This window comes from Lathyrus oleraceus, chromosome 5, assembly GCF_024323335.1.
Source record: "Lathyrus oleraceus cultivar Zhongwan6 chromosome 5, CAAS_Psat_ZW6_1.0, whole genome shotgun sequence".
In the NCBI taxonomy this organism is placed as follows: domain Eukaryota; kingdom Viridiplantae; phylum Streptophyta; class Magnoliopsida; order Fabales; family Fabaceae; genus Lathyrus; species Lathyrus oleraceus.
Window position 1 is genome coordinate 169023516 of NC_066583.1, and position 18867 is coordinate 169042382.

Consider the following 18867-nt stretch of genomic DNA (forward strand, 5'->3'; position numbering starts at 1 on the left):
CGAGTATTAGACCCAAGTTGTAAAAGCATGCAAGTCATAAATACTCGTCTTTCAAACCCAAAAATACTTTCAACCAATCAAATTCTTTTCTTCACCGATGTGCGATCTTTAAAGCCTTTTCATAAAAGAAAGACATCTTGTCTTAAGATGACGTAAAGCAATTCTTCATCCACAATTGTTGAATTGAGATAAATGACGTTTTTCCGAATGTTGATTTATAAATCCATTTGATGTGTGGTATACGTCCGCTCCTCATCTGTTTTGGGTAAAATTATGTTTTTTGGTCGATTAATACAATATAGATTTTGCTAATATCGACCAACAAACAAATATTTTTTACCCAGAACTACGTAAGCCTTGAGTTCTCTATTGAGATACGTAGGAGCAGGATTACGAAATCTTGTCAGACACATTAATAAAAAACCTAGGTTTAGTCCCCTTTGTTTCCAAATCCAAAAACATATTCTCTTTTCTTTTGATCCTATTATTCTTTCCCTCTTAATAACTTGATAAGCCTAACATTTCAAACTAACATTAAAACGCACAACTAACCTAATGGTTCCCGTTGAGTACAACGGACGTGGGGGGTGTTAATACCTTCCCCTTACGTAATCGACTCCCGAACCCTGATACTGGTTGTGATGACCATAAGCATTGTCGTTCTTTCTTGGGTTTTATCGATATATCCCCTTTCCTTTTTAGGAATAAATAAAGGTCGATGACGACTCTGTTCAGTCCATCATTGCGAGCGTGCGGTTGCATTTCGCTAAGTCGTGTTCTTATTTTTTCAAGGTGCGACAACGGGTTTCCTTGAGTGTAGTTTAACTGGTCAGGTGTGATGCCTTCTAGTAGTTGGCATTTCGAAACGTTGTGTCCAGGTACTTCATATAAGTCGCAGCTTGGGGCTACGGCAGCCACGGTGGCCGCGGGAGTTATTGTCAAACTTTCAATCTTTTGAGTTAGGGCGTCTACCTTAGCATTGATGTGATATATGCCACTGGCCTCGTACATACCTCCTTTCAGTTGAGGTTTCTCTATAGAAGTGCGTTCTTCTCCCCATTAGTAGTGATTTTGTGCCATATTTTCATCAAGTTGATAAGCCTCTTCATATGGTTTATCCATTATAGCGCCGCCAACTGCAACGTCTAGGTTTAATTTGGTGTTATAGGAGAGACCACCATAGAAGGTGTGGATAATAATCCATGGTTCAAGCCCATGATGTGGGAAAATCCTTAGCATGTCCTTATATCTCTCCCATGCTTCGAAAAGTGATTCGTTGTCTTTTTCCCTAAATTCATTGATTTGGCTTCTTAGCATAACCGTTTTACTAGGTGGGAAATATCTAGCTAAGAAGACCTTCCTTAATTCGTCTCATGTAGTTATGGAATTGGACGGTAAAGACTTGAGCCAAGCTCTAGCTCTGTCTCTTAAAGAAAAGAGAAAAAGACGTAATTGTATTGCTTCGGGATTAACACCATTAGTTTTTACTATATCTTCATATTGCACAAATACTGACAGATGGAGATTCGGGTCGTCTGTAGGGATGCCATAGAATTGGTTTTACTGTACAGCTTGTAACAACGAAGGTTTTAATTCGAAATCATTTCGGTCAATGGCAGGGGCAGCAATGATGTTGTGTGGTTCGTCCTGAGATAGGGCAGCATAGTCCCTTAAAGGAAGGTTAACAAGGGAAGCCATATCTGGTTCGGGTATATTAGGATCAGGAAGGTTGTATTTTAAATGGTATCTTATGATTCAGCGTCTTAGTCTAATATAACGCTCGACTTCGTCTATCAGTTGTTCTAACTCGTTCTCTTGTGAGCGAGTGTTTGGCATGCAACCGAAACAAATAAAAGGAAAGTAGTTGCCTTAGTCTATACTATGCAATAATGGAGTTACGATATTGACTTAATTGGTCCCCAGCAACGACGCCAAAAACTCAATCGCGACTTAGTATGTCGTATAAAAGATATCGAACCCAAAGGACCAGAAACCAAACTATCGTTATCTAAAGTTACTATGTAAAGCTAAGGCTAATGATTGTTTTCTTTTTTTTAGGGAGACTAGAAATAAAATTGAACGGGAAATAATAATATAATGAAAGTATTTAGTAAAGAGGCATCGATATGTAAATTACATGATTCTTCGAGGATTCGGTAAATAATTAACATTAACATAAGATAAATCACTTTTCAGTAGAAAATATCAAATTAAAAGACGTTTCCTCACACTCTCGTGTTATTGACTCGGGTTATACTCTAAGCCAAAATGTTTTGCTCTCGCTCATCCACCTTAATTAAAAGTAATTTTTTAATATTGATAAATCCTAATTAATCTGAAAGTGCTCTCGCTGTGTTTAGGATTAATGCCTAGAAACCACTATCTGGTTAAAATCTCAAACTCTCACTCTGTTGATTTATAACCTTAATGACTTTTCACTCTCGTGCAAAAACCTTTTTAAATTAGAATTGGAAACCACAACCAAAAAAATAACTTATAAAAATTATCATTAATTATTACTGAATCCCATCGAAACGACGATCCTTACATAGCGATGTCGAAAGGTTTATCCAGACATGGTTTTAAACTTAATCATACAGTTATAGTTATTGAACATAAACATAATCATGATCAAAATTCAGAATTACAAGCATACAAATAATATCATGCAATTAGGCCAAATGAAAGCGGAAAGTAAAGAATTAAGAAATTAAAAGAAACCTGATGAATAATAATATCTGGATTAAACTTTGGAGAATTCTTCTAGTACAAATAACAACTTGAAAATACAACGATGTCGGCACGCTTGATCCAAGCAACAAGTAAACTTAAGAAAAAAGGTGCAATATCCTCCCGATATGGAAGAACTATCACTTTTTAAGGTATTTCTGCTTAAGCTAAGAATCAAAATTACATGATAAAAACTTGGATGCCTTTTTTTTCTTTTGGTTCTGCCTTTTTATACTGGTGAAATAGGATTTGAACTTCCCTAAATTCGTGTGGAAGTGGTTGAGGAAAAATAAGGGGACTTTTGACCAGGTTATGTGCAGTTGCTGAAAAACAACACTGTATGCCTGTGGTGAATGCCACAGGGCCATGGCAAACGCTATGGTACTAAAATTTTGAAGTGACGTGGCAAGGGGTCGTGGCGAACGCCACAAGCCCATGGCGAATGCCACAGGCCCAGAACTTGCATTTTCAATGCTTTTCTTCTTTTCTCCCATTTTTCTTCATTTCCTCTCTTTTCTTTATTTCTGTCTCACATGTGAGTTCTGCATCGACAAGTACCTAAAACAGGGCAACAACACCGACAAAATGCAATAAAACATACACAAAATTATACTAAAATGCATACAAATCGAGTAAAATAAACGGTATAGTTTCACGTTATCAAATGTCTGCTTGGATGATCCATTGCCATCTTAATTTTCTTCCCATGAATCTCTTAAACCAGAGCTCTTGATACCAGATATTGAGGGAGTTTTTTACTAGGGAGCATTGAACATAGTGTGACCTATTCTCTTTTTTAGAGCAACACCTTTGTGAGAGAAACACCATATATTCACCTAAAACCTTAAGGCGATAGGTGGGTGGGTTCGCTCACTTATAAATGCTCAAGTATCCATATTTCCAACCAATATGAGACTATTACCCACACTACTCACACTTGATACATTCTCAACAGTATTTGGTCTCAAATGTTTTCTTCTTCACCCCAAAAAAACTAAGATAAGTTAAGATGACAACCTTTCTAATTAGATGTTGTTGTGTTTCAATCTTTTTTTTTAAATGGATTTGTGTAAAAAAATTAACGATAATTGATGACACTGAAATTCACCATATTTTCGACTCCAATTTCGCATGCATTTTAGTTGTTTTATTGTTATTTTGTTATGTTATTACTATGTTTTTCTTGTTTTCAGGTTTCAAGTCTAATCGGAGCCCCGATCGAGAAAAGGAGCGAAAATGAGCTAAAAAGCCAAAAAATCAGCATTTTACACTTGTGGCTAGCGCCATGGGTCCAGCCATGACGTGTCCCAGTTCAACTTCTCCTCAACTACCACGTCCCACACAATCTCCACTTGGGGCTGCAAATTTCCTCCTGTGGCGGGCGCCATGATGTTGTGGCGGGCGCCACAAGAACAAAATGGTTCCCGCCTATTTTCAAACTCAGGGGCATCCTTGTAATCTCCATGTTCTTTTCTTGCCTATAAATAGAACATTGATCTCATTTGTTTAATGATCCAAACTTAGTTACAACTAGGCATATATCAGTATTGTGTAAAAGTGGTAATCGCTCCACATCGGAGTGTTGCCACACTGTGTAATCGAGTCTGTAATCAAGTTTGGAGGGAAGTTTAATCCTGCCACCATTTTCATTTCTGTTATGTACTTTATTCGACCCTCCGATTGGAGCAGGTTTTATTGCTTTACCTTTGTCTACTTTATTTTCCCGCACTGTCTTTATTTTGTTTACTTCCCCGCACTCGCACTTTACTTTGTTTATTTATCGCACTGCACTACTTTCTTTTATTTCTTGCACCGCACTACTTTTATTTATTTCTTGCACCGCACTACTTTTATTTATTTCTTGCACCGCACTACTTTTATTTACTTTCCGCACTCGCACTACTTTTATTTACTTTCCCGCACTCGCACTTATTACCTTTTTATTTATCCGTTTTTTATGATAAAAATTAAAATGCAATTTTACTTTACCATGTTTGGCTAAACCTATAAAGGTTAAAATGTAAGGATCGTAATTGAACCGATAATCCGTACAATTGTTCAGAGAAACACTTAAGGGCTATTTTGACTTTCAACTTAAGTTTTCCCGCACTTAATTTCCGTTGGATAAGATCGAAAGCCGTCCGACGTCTGTTTAAACTTAGTTGTTTTTAACTATTTCAAATACAACGAAAGCGCTTTGTTTAGTTCATTAGGAGTTTTTAACTTAAAAATAAAAGTGATTTTAAAACTATTTTTGGACGCGTTTATAAGTTTAGAGTCTGGTTCGTGAGAACCTCTTTTGGTTAAGAAATCCAGGTCAAAATACTTTTCAACTTAGTCAAGACACTATATTTCTTAAAAATAGGTTTACTACTCTAACGCAATGTGCGCCTTTTTATAAGTGACAATAATATGACCTTCTATAATGGACTTCACTATAACACTAAGATGACCATCGACGCTGCCGCAGGTGGCGCACTGATGAACAAACCTTACCTTGAAGCTAGTGCCCTTATCGAAGATATGGCTCAAAACCATCAATCATGGGGAGTTGAACGAGCGACAGTTGAAAAGAAGGAAGCCCAAGGAGGAGTACATGAGTTAAGCTCTATAGACATGATGCAAGCTAAAATGGACGCGTTGGCCCTCAAGGTTGAGCATATGTGCATAAACCTGAATACTGCAACTGCAGTTTCGTCGGATTGTGAGATATGTGGAACCAAAGGACACCAATCTGTAGAATATATTCTCTTAAGCGAAATTAACTCTGAGCAAGTGAACTACGCCCAAGGGAACCCATATTGGAATACCTACAACCCTGGATGGAGGAATCACCCGAACTTCTCCTATAAGAACAATAACCCTATCCAAAATACTGCACCTCCGAGACAACCAGGTTACCAAGCCCCAAGACCAAATCAACCTATGCAACCTGTGCCACCAAAGCCGAGCCTTGAGAAAATTGTGGAAAATTTTATCACTGCTCAAACCCAACAAAACAAAGAGTTCATGAACCAGAACATTCACGTTAACAAACTGATTACCCTGTTAGGAACCAAGGTTGACCAAATAGTTACTCACAATAAGATGCTTGAAACCCAGATCTCTCAGGTAGCCTTAAACCAATCCCCCCAGACTACACCTGGAGGACAGTTCCCTGGACAACCCCAACAAAATCCGAGAGGACAAGCCAATGTCGTTACCCTACGAAATGGGACCGCTTATGATGAGCCATTTAACCCAAGATTGATTTGAACCCAAAACTTCTAAGGAATATACCGAACCCACGGACGAAGTGAAGGAACCAGAGGAATCTGAAAAACAGGAAGGTCAAGAAAAAGGAGAAGAACCTAAAGACAAAACTTATGTACCACCCCCGCCATACAAACCATCGATACCATATCCGCAAAGACTCAAACAAACCCAGATCAATAACCAGTATCAGAAATTCATTAAGGTTATAGAAAAACTTCACGTAGAAATCCCTTTCACATAAGCCATCACCCAAATACCTTCTTATGCAAAGTTTCTCAAAGGCATCCTTACCAACAAACGTAGACTCGACGATCCGAAGCCCTTGGAATGCAATTCTATTTCTAAGAATAAGTTAGCCAAAAAAGATAAAGATCCTGGAAATTTCTCCATTCCTTGTATTTTGGGAAGTCATGTCATCGAAAAAGATTTTCTATACTTAGGAGCTAGTGTGAGCTTAATGCCTTTAGCAGTTTGTGAGAGGTTAAACTTAGGAGAATTACAACCTACTAAGATGTCACTTCAATTAGCCGATAGATCTGTTAAGCATCCGATAGGCATATTAGAAGATGTCCCTGTTAGGATAGGTCATTTATTTATCCCTACTGATTTTGTTATCATGGACATTAAAGAGGATGATGATATACCAATCATTCTAGGTAGACCATTCTTATCAACTGCAGGAGCCATAATAGATGTCAAGAGAGGAAAGCTGACCTTTGAGGTGGGTGACGAGAAGATAGAATTTATACTTTCAAAATTTCTTATGGAACCTGTGATGGGAGACGCATGTTATGCCATAGGTATCATTGATGAATGCGTTAGGGAAATAGAACAAGAAGAAATCATAAAAACAATTAAGTTGCCATCAACTCTCATACTGGAAGATGATAACTTTAGGAAGCCCTACATCGATGATAACCTTTACGAATGTTTATCCCTTAGCCAAGATCCTATGCCATGCCCTAAGAAACCAACCTTAGAACTTAAGGAACTGCCTAAGAACTTGAGATATGAGTTTCTTGATGAAGAGATGAATCGTCCAGTTATAGTCAGTGCTACCTTGAGCCAAGGGGAAACAGACCAACTCTTAGATGTTTTACGAATATATCCCTCAGCCTTAGGATATAATATCTCTGATCTGAAAGGGGTAAGCCCATCTGTATGCATGCATCGGATTTTGCTCGAAGAAGATTCAAAGCCCTCTAGAGAACATCAGAAAAGAATAAACCCTATAATGAGTGATGTTGTTAAAAGAGAAGTTCTTAAGTTACTTGAGGCAGGTATAATCTATCAGATCTCGGATAGTAAGTGGGTGAGCCTTGTGCATGTAGTACCTAAAAAGGGAGGCATCACATTAGTGCAAAATCAGAAGGGGAAACATGTAGCAAAACGGGTAGAAGGAGGATGACGGATGTGCATAGACTACAGAAGTTAAATAAAGCAACCAGGAAGGATCATTTCCCTTTACCATTTATAGACCAGATGTTGGTGCGTCTAGCCAGACACTCTTACTTTTGCTATCTAGATGGATACTCTGGATTCTTCCAAATACCTATCCACCCCGAAGATCAAGAAAAAACTACCTTTACATGCCCTTATGGAACTTTTGCCTACAGACGAATGCCATTCGGACTCTGTAATGCCCCAGCTACTTTCCAACGCTGCATGATGTCAATCTTTGCAGATTTCCTAGATAGTATCTTGGAAGTATTTATGGATGATTTCTCGGTTTGCGGATTTGATTTCCACAATTGTCTTGCTAACCTTGAGAAAATCCTAGAGAGATGCGTGGAGGTGAACCTTGTGCTAAACTGGGAAAAGTGTCATTTCATGGTTACCGAAGGGATTGTTTTAGGACATATAGTTTCCGAAAAAGGTATTGAGGTAGATAGAGCTAAGATAGAAGTCATAGAGAATCTAAAACCATCCAAAACCATCAGAGAAGTCCGAAGCTTCCTTGGACATGCTGGATTCTGCCGGCGTTTTATCAAGTACTTCTCTAAAATAACTAAACCTTTAACTGGCCTTTTGATGAAAGATGCTGAATTCATTTTTGATGAAAAATGTAATGAAGCATTTAATAAGCGTTGATTTCGGCACCCATTATGCAACCCCCTAATTGGTCACAACCTTTTGAGATAATGTGCGACGCTAGTGATTATGCCGTTGGAGCCGTTCTAGGACAAAGGGAAGATAAAAAATTACATGTGATTTATTATGCTAGTAGAACCCTAGACGCCGCCCAACTTAACTACGCAACAACTGAAAAGGAACTACTAGCCGTAGTTTTTGCTATAGACAAATTCAGATCTTATCTAGTAGGAGCCAAAATTATAGTTTACACCGATCATGCTGCCATTCATTACCTATTAAGTAAAAAAGATGCCAAGTCCAGGTTACTCCGATGGATTCTGTTACTACAAAAGTTTGATTTAGATATTCGAGATAAAAAAGGCACTGAAAATGTAGTAGCCGATCACCTTTCTAGGCTAGAACACCTGAAACCAGACTTCGTACCCATAAATGATGATTTTGCCTATGATAGACTGATAGCTAAACTAGAAGCCATTGAAGACGATAGCCTAGGCCCTCATGAGCACTTCCAAAAGTCCTTAGTTGTAAGTAACGTACCATGGTATGCAGACTTTGTTAATTATCTAGCTGCTGATATCATACCCCCTGATCTTGACTACCACCGGAAGAAGAAGTTCTTTAACGATGTGAGAAACTTTTATTGGGACGAGCCGCTCCTTTTCAAAAGGGGTAAAGACGGCATTTTTCGCCGTTGCGTTCCAGAAGAGGAGGTAAAAAGTATAATTGAGCATTGTCACTCTGCACCCTATGGTGGACATGCGAGCACCTCTAAGACATACGCCAAGATTCTTCAAGCTGGCCTGTTCTGGCCTACCATGTGGCGTGATGTCCATGCTTGCATTGTCAAATGTGATAGATGCCAATGCATGGGAAATATTTCAAGACGTGACGAAATGCCTCTAAGAAACATTCAAGAAGTAGAACTCTTCGACGTTTGGGGTATAGATTTCATGGGACCTTTCCCACCATCCTTAGGAAACAAGTATATCTTAGTAGGTGTGGACTACGTGTCTAAGTGGATTGAAGCTATAGTTGCACCCACAAACGAAACTAGAGTGGTGATCAAGTTATTTAAAAACTATATATTCCCCAGATTTGGAACACCCCGTTTAGTCATAAGCGATGGAGGATCGCACTTCATATCAAGAATATTTAATAAACTTTTAAGCAAATATGGAGTTAGACATAGAGTAGCAACACCATACCACCCACAGACTAGTGGCCAAGTAAGAGTATCCAATAGGGAGATAAAAAAAATTCTAGAAAAAAATTGTTTCTATATCTAGAAAAGACAGGTCTCAGAAGCTCCAAGAAGCATTATGGGCCTACAAAACCGCTTTCAAAACCCCTATAGGAACAACTCCCTACCAACTATTCTATGGAAAATCCTGTCATTTACCTTTTGAATTAGAGCATAAGGCCTATTGGGCCATTAAAACTTTGAATCTGGATTACGTGACCGCTGGTGAAAAACGTATCCTTGACATCCACAAACTGGAAGAACTCAGGCAATCTGCCTACGAGAATGCCATAATATACAAAGAGAGAACCAAAGCTTGGCATGACAAAAGAATTATAAAAAAATATTTCAATATAGGCGACCCTGTTCTCCTGTTCAATTCTAGGTTACGACTTTTCCCTGGGAAGCTGCGTTCAAGATGGACTGGCCCTTTCAAAGTATCTAAGATTCTGAGATCCGGAGCTGTAGAAATTAAGAACGAAACATGTAGTCCATTCATTGTAAATGGGCAAATACTGAAGCCCTATGAAGGAGGAAACATTTCAACAGACTACTCCAGCCACACTCTGATAGATCCACCAATTCCTACGACATATGTATAAATTCTGATCGTCAAGCTAACGACGTTAAACAAGCGCTGCTTGGGAGGCAACCCACGGTTTTCTTATCTTATTTTACTTTTTCTGCATTTATTTACTTTATTTTATTTTTAATCATATTCTCGTCATGACTAAATAGCATTTGCAATGTTTGTGTTTTCAGGATCCTTTTCCCTAACCTTTGCAGGATGCAGAACTTTGATGACATGCACGTGACTTTCAGAGATGACGCCCAGAGGGAGCGTTACATAGTTCTCTACCAGCGCCCTATGACACCTACACGCTATCCGGACCAGGATTGCATGGAAGCCCTAGGCATTGAGCCGAGCATCAGATTCCTGTGCACCAACTCCAATGGGATGAATTCACTGATGACATGAACAACACCTACAGGAACCTGACTTTGGAGTTCCTCAGCTCGTTTACTTATGATCCTTACTCCGGACCAGATGGACATGTTGTTTTCAGGCTATTCGGGACTGAGTACTCTTTCAGCCAGAAAGAGTTCGGTGACTTATTAGGTTTTCAGACTACCCCCGACGATATCCCTGAGACGCCGATGGGATACTTTCTGAGTAGGGAAGTGGAGAAATTCTGGAGTGATATCTCTGGTGGAGGGAGTCATGATCCTTCCACTCAGTTGTCCCAGGTTATCCATAACCCTGCTATGAGGTATTTCCAGATGATACTGGCGCACTTTTTTTCTTGGAAGACCAGATGCTGAGACTCTGCTGAGTGAGGAGGAGATATTTTTGTTATTCTGTGCATCCCAGTCACGCCCTGTGGCATGTGGGAACTTTCTGCTGTGTGGCCTTAGCAGTGTTGCCAGATCATCAAAGGGAGTTATTCATGTAGGAGGGATTATCACGCAGATTGCCATTGCCTTAGGCCTGTCCCGCAAGCTGCTCCATCTCAGGACTTTTTGTGGCTATACTACTATGGATATTGATTTCTGTTTGAACAGAGGATTGATGAAGAGATCCTCTTTCAATCCCAGACAGTTCAGATTATTGATTGATAGCGAGACGGTACACTACTTTACACTGCCAGACCCGATGATGACCAATGTTCATGACCCAGCTAACTAGAGTTATGCTTTGGAAGGTCATGGAGAGACTGTTGAGGAGCCTAGATCCCCTCATGTTGCTGATTATACTCCTACACCGCTTTCACCCAGGATTACCGTGCTCTCTAATAATTTATCTTTGCAGCCCCCAGATGTCCGCACGCAGATTGCCGAGTGTCACAGAGAGACTGTCGAGCTTAGGCAGGAGGTGGCTGACCTTACTTTACAGATGGCGGTATCCGATCTTACACATGCTACTGAGGCTGATTGTTTGTACCAAGAGATAACATAGCTTCGTCAGGAGATAGCCGTACTTCGTGGATCCAGTCAGGCAGAGGAGCCCCCTGCTGTTTGAGCTTACCGTCTCGTTTACCTTTTCTTATTTATGCTTATATTATTTTTCGCATTTCCCAGACTTATTTTATATTATCGCATTTGGTACATTTTCAAATTATGTTAGCACTTTGATATTTCCGTATATATTATATATATATATATATATATATATATATATATATATATATATATATATATATATATATATATATATATATATATATATATATATATATATATTATATATATATATATATATATATATATATATATATATTTATATATGTGTGTTTATTTCCTTATATATATATAAATATATATATATATATAATATATAATATATATATATATATATATATATATAATATATATATATATATATATATATATATTTATATATGTGTGTTATTTCCTTTATATTCATATTATAGTCTAATAGTATTATTTATTTATTTACTTGTTTGTTTAATGTTTAAATTTTATTTTCATAAATTGTGCAAGCTTTATTCTATCAGGAAAAACAATGAAAATGTTATTCGGACCCCCATACCAAAAAGAGCATGAAGAAGCCCATACCAAAATCTCCAAATTTCGGCCCAGATCAATTTTGCTCTTGTGGCGCCCGCCATAGACCCTGTGGCGCCCGCCACGGCGTCTGGTATATGCGGGGCAGATTCACATAGTTCACCATTTTTGGCCCTTCAAACTTCCAAAACCCATTTTTTCCTCTTCCAAAAACTCCCTTGAACCCCACAAAAGCTCCTACATTTATCATCTTCCCACCATAAAATTTATCTTTCCAACTTCTATTTTAATTTTCATCCATCAGTATCCATAAAAATCCCACCTTTACCATCCTATATATAAACCCATCTTCATCTTCTTCAACACATTCAAAGAGCAAAACAATGGAGTTCAACGGATATATTCTTCGCGAAGGGAAACCTGGGGATAGGCAGAGAAAGATTATTGAAAGGTTGCAAAATCGGGAAATTCTCCCGACGAGGTACGTGGACGACAACTGTCTATATACTTTAGGTATCTACCACAGTATTTTTCATTTGTTAGATTTTTTAGGCTCGCACACTATTTTTGTAAACAGAGAGCCTACCTTTGAGCGATTGACAGTCGAGTTTTTAAGTTCTTTAATTTATACTGTCAGTCCTAACACTGCTAGTACAGTTGGTACTGTTAAATTTCTAATGTTTGCTGTTGAGTATGAGTTTAGTACCAACGAACTAGCAGGTCTGTTAGGAATTCCTCATGGGGAAGGTGTTATTTGTGAGGCCTCTTTGGATTCAAACTGGTCAGTTGAGGTGTTTTCCTTCTAGCAGAGATTGTCTAATAATTCAATAAATTCTTTTGAAGGATTTCTTGCCTCAACCATCCATAACCCGACCATCAGAGTTTTTAGATATCTGTTGGCATGTACTATTTTTGGCAGGGAGAATCCAAACAAGGTTAATGCTCGGGAGCTTCTATTTTTACAAGGAAGCCTCACAAATAGGAGGATTAATTCGGTCCCGTTTATGATTGCTCATATGGCTTTAACTCTTAATAAAACTGTACCTATTGTTTTTGGAGGACTCATTACGTTTATTGCTCGGGCTCTTAACCTGAACAATGAGATAGCTACCTTAGTTCCCTTAGCTCCTCGCATAATCAATCTTAAATTTCTAAAAGATATGAAATTATGCCGAGTGAGAAGAGAGGGAGGTTACATGCTTATGATTCGTGGTGTAACTATCCCATCTGTTGCCTTACCGTGCACTAGACGTACTGATGTACGTAATGAAAGGAACTGGACCTATGTTTTAGATGCTCCACCTGTTTTAGGTCCACTTCCTCCTAATGTTCCTAATGAAGGGGGACACGACACTGATGAAGAGTTTGATTGGAGAGAGCAATCTCCTGTGCCTCATATGTCCCCGCATCACCCTTCACCACCACACACCACACCATCTTCTTCTTTTGCAGGTTTTGTTCCTGGATTATATATTACTGAGGAGATGTGGCGCGAATGATAACACAAAAACACATCAGATAATTGCCTTTATTTACACTAAGAAATCACATCATTTCGATTAATATCCTGATTTTTGCGCAAGTATTCGTGTTGTTTTTGCAGGTATTTAAACCTCCATGCATTAAAGAGCAAAATGAAGAAAAGGAAGAAAAAGAAGAAGAAACAAGTAAAAAAGCATAGAAAAACCAGAAGAACAGAAAAAGCAGATTTTACTGATGTGACGATCGCCACACATTCATGACGCTCGTCACGGCCCAGACTGCGACGACCGTCATAGAGCCATGACGAGCGTCACACGGCCACAAACTGCGCTTTGAAGCAGTCAGCAATAGGCACCCAAAAGTGCCTATATTTCCTCCAACAAACTTTTCCCACGATTTCCTCTCTCAAGACCAAGTGTTCCTTGAATTCCTCAACTACCAAGACCTAATGGACACTATATAAAGGACTCAATTGGGAAAAATTGGGGACGCCTACTTTGATTTGACGCTCTGCAATTTAATTTCCAGTTTTTAGCATTCATCATTTTTTTTCTTTCTTTCCAGCAACCTTGTTTCCGTTTCCTTATTGTATTCGCCATTCTTTTCATAGTTTCCCTTTCCTAGTTAGTTTTTCAGTTAGCCATAGTAGTAGTTTCCTACATTGGGGAACTACCACACCTTTGTTTAATTTTAAGTAGTAATCTGTATTGAAGAAGCAAAGCCTACCGACTTGTGGAGGACTGCTCAAGTGCTCCAAGAATCGCTATACTCTGTACTTCGATATCCAGGTTTTTATTGAATTATTATTATTGTTGCCCATTTATTGTTATAAGCATGTTTGCCACTGAGTTAATCTGTGTATGCCTTGCGATTGCCTTATTTAATATGTCCGACTAAACTACCGGTATCGGTATGTAGCAACTTAATTTGATGGGATTTAATAATAACCGGTGAAAACCCTTTTTCTCAAATAACCTTTTAAGCTGAAGTTTTTAATATGAATTTAATTAACTTTATCACAAAAGCGTGAAAAGCTATTTAATACGATTTTGCCACGAGAGTGGGAAATTAACTAAGGTGAGAACTAACAATCGCGAGAGCGTGAGGCTCGAGCTGGATAGTAAAAATTATGCATTGGGTTTAAAAACAGCGAGAGCACTTTAAAAACAATTAGAATTTATTTATTTTCAAAAAGTAATTTTGACTTCAAATGGGACAGCGAGAGCGTACATTCTGACTTAAAGTTATAGGCCAAATCAACAACCACGAGAGTGTGAGATAAAGTCTTTTAAATAAACATTTTCTACTGAGAGATATTTGGCATTTAAACTATTCACCGGTGACTTATCGAATCCCTGACGATTAATGCGCTGCATACTGATTCCCTTCCTTTAATTCTTTCTTAAAACCGGAAATTTCCCTTAGATTTACTATATTACCCCCGAACTCTTACTAATCTATTCCCTTAGCTAAACGTAGTGACGTTAGCAGCACTAATTTGACCATAGGTCCCTGTGGAATCGATATCTTTTAAAACTAAAGCAACTAGATTGTGCACTTGTAGTCAAGTACCCGACAGACTATATTTTATATATAGCCACGACAAGCATCAAGTTTTTGGCGCCGTTGTCGGGGACCTGTTTTAGCCGAATAGTGCGATTCTTCCGTTGCACGGTATAGACTAAGGTAAAAAAAAAAAGAAAAAAGAAAAACTAATCTTCTCTCCTTTTCTTTCTCTGATTGTATGCCAAGTACTCGCTCACAAGGCGATAACTTAGCACCACCAATCCCCGAATTAGAGCGTTTCCTATACGTGAGACGCCGAATACACGAATATCAACAAAAATACGGTATTCCCGATATCTCATTTCCTCTTAAATCAGAAGAAAAACCAAACATGGCTGACGAAGTACCACAAAATCGTCCTCTCAAATTCTACGCTACCCCATCTCAACAAGAACCTCACAACAGCATTGATGCCCCCGCTATTAATCGAAACGATTTTGAGCTGAAACCCTCACTCTTATCAGCCGTCCAACAACATCAATTTGTTGGAAATCCAACAGAAGATCCTAATGAACACCTGACCAAGTTTGTGCAGTACGCGGATCCTGTAAAAGCGAATGGTGTATCTCAAGATGCGCTAAGACTGCGCCTTTTTCCCTTTTCTCTAAGAGACAGAGTCTGGGCTTGGTTGCAATCCTTGCCCTCCAACTCCGTTACAACATGGGAGGAGCTGAAGAACGTCTTCTTATCCCGATACTTTCCGCCGAGCAAAACTGCTATGCTGAGAGCTCAAATCAACGGATTCAGGCAAAAAGATGTGGAATCTCTCTACGAAGCGTGGGAGAGATACAAGGACATAATGAGGATATGTCCACATCACGGTCTAGAAGACTGGGTGATCATTCACACTTTTTATAACGGGCTTCTGTACAACACAAGACTTACAATAGACGTTGCTGCGGGCGGTGCACTTATGGATAAGCCATACACCGAAGCCTATCAACTCATTGAAAACATGGCCCAAAACCATTGCCAATGGGGAGGTGAACGAACTCCAGTGGAAAAGTCCCAGACTAAGGGTAGAATGTACAAAATCAGTAGCCTTGACCATGTTCATGCGAAGGTAGATGCCCTTGTCCAAAAATTAGATAACTTAACCATACCACCCGCAGCCACCGTGGCTGCTGTAACTCCAAACTGTGAGCTATGTGGAAACCCTAGACACACTGCACAAGAATGACAAATATTAGCAGGAGTCCCAACTGATCAAGTGAACTACACACAAGGAAATCCTTATTCAAATACTTACAACCCTGGTTGGAAAAACCATCCCAATTTCTCGTATAAGAATAACAATGCCCTTTATGCACCTGGCCAAACACCAACTGTTCCGCCTGGATATCAAAAACCAGCCAATAATGCTCCTAACATGCCTAGGAACTCAAATCTCGAGTTGATGATGGAAAGCTTCATAGCTACTCAAGCTCAAACAAACAAGGACTTCTTGAACCAAAACATACATACTAGCGAGCAACTTAAACAACTAGCGAATCAAGTAGACGCTTTAGCCACCCACAATAAAATGCTTGAAACACAGACTTCACAAGTGGCTCAACATCAAGCATCTACAGCCGTTCCAGCTGGAACATTTCCTGGACAGCCGCAACCTAATCCGAAGGGACATGCATATGTCGTTATACTGAGAAGTGGAAAAGAAGTAGATGGACCCGTAGATCCGAGACTCCAAAACCCTGCCATGTACCAAAAACCAGATAAAACCTCAACTGAGCATGTGAATGAACCAAAGGAAACAGAAGATAATACCCAGGAGGCCGAAGAGAAAGAGAAACCTTATGTGCCTCCACCTCCTTATAAACCATCCATTCTGTATCCTCAAAGACTCAAAAGTTCTAAAACTGCGAATCAATTTAGGAAATTTGTTGAGCTTCTGAAGCAATTAAACATTACGATACCCTTTACAGAAGCCATCACGCAAATGCCTTCCTATGCCAAATTTCTTAAGGAAATCCTATCCAATAAGAAAAATATTGAGGATGATGAAACAGTTACACTCACTACCGAGTGTAGCGCCATAATCCAGAACAACATGCCTCCCAAACTAAAAGACCCGGGTAGTTTCTCCATACCTTGTGTCATTGGAAAGCTCGTCATAGACAAAGCTCTATGCGATCTAGGAGCCAGCATTAGCGTAATGCCCCTAACCATTTGTAGAAGGCTCAGTATGGGAGAGTTAAGACCGACAAAGATGTCCGTTCAATTAGCTGACCGCTCGATAAAATATCCTGTCGGTATACTTGAGAATGTCCCAGTTCGTGTAGGTCAATTTTACATTCCTATCGACTTCATAATCATGGACATTAAAGAAGATGCCAGTACACCTATCATTCTAGGAAGGCCATTCTTGGCTACCGCCGGAGCCATCATAGACGTAAAGAGAGGTAAGCTGACATTCGAAGTTGGAGAGGAAAAGGTTAAATTCATCTTAACCCAATTCTTACAAGTGCCAGTTATAGACAACACCTGCTATCTGCTTGATGTCATAGACGAATGCGTGAGAGAGATGGAGATGGAAGAAACCATGTATTTTGAAATAATGAAAATCCAAATCCCTCCAATCCTCGAAGACAACCATTGGCATGAACCATACCAAAACAAAAGTCTAAGCGAATGCTTAGCACTTACGCCCGACCACATGCCATGCCCAAAGAAACCTGACTTGGAATTAAAAACACTACCAAAGAACCTAAGATACGAATTCCTACACACTGAACTGAAAAGACCAGTAATAGTCAACGCTGACTTAGGATAGATGGAAACCGAGAAACTATTAGATGTCCTAAGAAAGTATCCAACAACGTTGGGATATAACATCGCTGATCTAAAAGGAATAAGTCCTTCGATCTGTATGCTTCGTATTATGCTGGAGGAAGACTGTAAAACCTCTAGAGAGTACCAGAGAAGGATCAACCCAATTCTAAGTACCGTAGTCAAGGATGAAGTAAAGAAACTTCTAGACGCAGGAATGATATACCCAATCTCAGATAGTCAATGGGTTAGCCCCGTTCATGTAGTACCCAAAAAAGGAGGTGTTACAGTTGTTAAGAACGAGAACGGCGAATCCATAGCACAAAGAGTTGTGATCGGAAGTAGAATGTGTATTGACTATAGAAAATTGAATAAAGCCACTTGTAAAGATCATTTCCCTTTACCTTTCATAGATCAAATGCTTGAACGACTGGCTAAGCATTCTCACTTCTGCTATCTAGACGGTTATTCAGGATTCTTTCAAATCCCAATCCATCCTGACGACCAAGAAAAGACTACCTTCACATGCCCTTATGGTACATTCGCCTACCGACGAATGCCATTCGGCCTATGTAATGCTCCCGTAACATTTCAAAGATGCATGATGGCAATCTTTGCAGATTTTATAGATGACATCATGGAAGTCTTCATGGACGATTTTTCTGTTTGCGGTCAGAGTTTTGAAGGATGTCTATCTAACCTCGAAATGATACTCGAAAGATGCGTGTAAGTAAACCTCATTCTAAACTGGGAGAAATGCCATTTTATGGTTCAACAAGGAATTGTATTAGGTCACGTGGTATCTGACAGAGGAATTGAAGTGGACAAAGCTAAAATCGAAATTATAGAGAACCTTCAACCTCCGAAAACCGTTCGGGAGATAAGAAGCTTTCTAGGACACGCCGGTTTCTACCGACGTTTTATTAAAGATTTCTCAAAAATAGCCAAACCACTTACAGGATTATTAATGAAGGACGATGACTTCATATTTGATGAAAAATGCTTAACAGCGTTCAACCAACTGAAAACATCTTTAATCACCGCACCCATAATGCAACCACCTGACTGGAGATTACCATTTGAAATCATGTGCGATGCGAGTGATTACGCAATGGGCGCAGTACTAGGACAAAGGAAGGATAAGAAGCTTCATGCTATTTACTATGCGAGTAGAACACTTGATCCTGCCCAAATGAACTACGCCACCA

General features: G+C 39.2%; 1 non-coding gene across 1 annotated transcript; it reads right to left on the minus strand.

Moving 5' to 3' along the window:
* Positions 1-15611: 15611 nt before the first annotated feature.
* On the minus strand, positions 15612-15718 carry LOC127088403 (small nucleolar RNA R71). Its single transcript, XR_007790241.1, has one exon. It is a non-coding gene; the product is annotated as a small nucleolar RNA R71 (small nucleolar RNA).
* Between the last annotated feature and the right edge of the window lie 3149 nt (positions 15719-18867).